Raw genomic sequence first — 2,737 nt, 5'->3', positions numbered from 1 at the left:
GCACTTTTATGTTCCATGTTCTGCAATTCTGCTGATCTCATTAGTACCTTTTATTCCATTATATCAGACCAGGCTTGGGGTTATTTCACTGAAAACCCTCTACCTATGCCTTTAAATGCACTTTCCTACTGGTTTTACAAACTTACTGGGATTCAGTTTCTCAGTACAAAACAAATGTCCACAGAGTAATCGGAGGCGAAATAAAAGCATATAGTATTCTGTATTGTTAGATAATCCTGATTGTTTATGTTTTTGGTCAGTTTTTCAAATTGTTATTTTCTCCACACATATGGGATAAGACTGATTATGTTCTTTTATCTAATTATTCAGATAATTTAAAAATCTTATATGACAATCTTATATTCTCACTTTTTTTTAAGTTTAACAAGGTCACAGGACACAGAATTAATAAAATTCTATTTCAATAACATACAAATGAACAATCTTATTAAAAAATCGACAATTCCACTCACAGTATAATCGACAAGAATAAAATAGGAATGCATTTAACCGTAGTATAATATCTGTACACTGAAAACTATAAAACATTGACAACCAAAATTCAAGATCTAAATAAATGAAGAAACACCTCATGTTCATATGTTAGAAGACAGAATATCCTTAAGATGGCAGTTCTGAAATGTGTTTTTTTCTTCTGGAATCTAACTGGACTTTATTTGACACTGAATACAAGATGGCTGCAGAAACAGCACCCTGAAAAGACAAAGCAGAAAAAACACAGTTCTGTCTAATTTATAATTAGGTGACAGGAGGGAAAGTCATTAAATGAATAACACCACAGTTAAGCTTCATGGAAGATGTCTTTTTCTAGTGCCCATACTTTTGGAATTCTCATTCTTTGTTGTCCAATGGAGACATACCTGTAGTGTTTTGAGCCAGTGAGAGATGCAGTGGAAGTAAAAAGCATGGTTACAGACTCCCCATGGATGGTACACTCTTCAGAAGTAGCAGACACTTGGTTAGCTTGACATTCCGTGCAAACATTCATAACGTGGTTCCTGCAGATGGCACAGTTACCAACCACAGTATCCCAGTCCCGGAGAGCTACTGCATTCCACTTTTTCCCACTTTTTCACTTCAAAGCCTTTCTTGCCCACACTGCCATTGGTGCTGCTCCGGGTATCTTCATTGATCATTGCCACCATTTTGGAAACACATGGTCTAAAAATATTTATCTTTAAGCTTTTATTGCTTTATTAAAATTATAAGAATGGTAATATTTTCATTGATTTAATTGTTAATGACATGTAATAGGGATTTATTTGGGGAATAATTTCATCTAGAGAAATATTGTTCCACAAGCCTTTGCAATTATCAGATAATTTTCTTTTAGCTACCAGAGAAAGGATTTGTGGATTTGTCTTTAAAATACTTTCTGTAGATTCGGCCATGTATTCAGATATTCTAATTGTGTTAGTTGGTTTTCATACTACCGATAAACACTTACCCGAGAATGGGTAATTTGTAAATAAGAAGAGGTTTAATGGACTCACAGTCCACGTGGCTGGGGAGGCCTGACAATTATGGCAGAAGGTGAAAGGCACATCTGGCATGGCAACAGTCAAGAGAGAATGAGAGCAAAGAGAAGGGGGAGACCCCTTATAAAATCATTAGATCTCATGAGACTTACGCACTACCATGAGAACATTACGGAGGAAACCACCCCCATGAATCAGTTCTCCCACCAGGATCCTCTCACAATACTCTGGAAATACAGGAGTTAAAAATACAAGATAAGATTTGTGTGGGGACACAGCCACACCATATCAATAATCTTGTATTAATCCAAAATTGTCAAAGCAATTTGATTTAACCAGTAAAAAAATATGTAGAATCAATATAGAGATGGAAGGATAGAATAATAATTCTCAGATCCACTCCTGCTTTCAGATATATACATATATGAATATTTGTGTGGCTGTATCAGTTTATCTTGTCTTAAAGACACTATTGGTCCTTTTGAATGCAGCATACCTCTGTTTAGAATTGTGGTTCAAGTGACTATTTTGGTATCAGAGAAGACTACAATATAATATATTATCAGTAATATGTATCTCCTAGGTACAATTTTTCCTCACTCATCTATACTTTTATATATTCCCTTTCTCTTTTCCATTCAGCTTCATTTTCCCCACTCTCATCTATAATTAGCAGAGTTAGTCTTTGGGGGAAATAAAATGGAGTAGGCAATAGTAAATGTAGCCTTCCAAACCTAGAGAGCTGAGGTGGTTATAGAAACTTGTATTTGTGACAGAGTAGTAAAAGAAAGTTGCTTAAAAGTGGGATCCACACAGTAAATCTACAATCTATGCCCCACATAGTCATACCCAGTCCAGCTTCACAAGATGAATTTTTTAAAAATAAAAAGGTCAAAATATTCAGTATTTTCCATCAGAAGTCTTTGTCTTTCTTTTTTATTTAACTAGCATCATTTAATGGTTTTGCTGAGACATGTTTTTAGATTAATGTCTGTCTGTATAGCAACAAATTTTAGCTTAATATTCATAATTTGACATGGAAACAACCTTCAAATTTACTAAACACTGCCTGCAGCACAGAGCACTAAATGTTTGCAGACATATGTCCACCTATGTTTTACAGTGATTAGACTAAAAATAGTACTGATTTCAGGAATTTATTTACTGATGCAGATGTCAATGCAGTCAGACTTAATTGACAATGATGACATTGATATTATGTAGGTATTGATAGTATG

At 34.6% G+C, this 2,737-nt stretch overlaps 1 pseudogene; it reads right to left on the bottom strand.

The window, feature by feature from the left end:
• Positions 1-828: 828 nt before the first annotated feature.
• Positions 829-1,178, bottom strand: LOC116527006 (annotated as a pseudogene).
• Between the last annotated feature and the right edge of the window lie 1,559 nt (positions 1,179-2,737).

Source organism: Sapajus apella, unplaced genomic scaffold (genome assembly GCF_009761245.1).
Source record: "Sapajus apella isolate SASKATOON/1434 unplaced genomic scaffold, GSC_monkey_1.0 scaffold52, whole genome shotgun sequence".
Lineage (NCBI taxonomy): Eukaryota > Metazoa > Chordata > Mammalia > Primates > Cebidae > Sapajus > Sapajus apella.
Note: the sequence above shows the minus strand (reverse complement) of the source record. Positions and strands in the feature narration are given on the sequence as shown.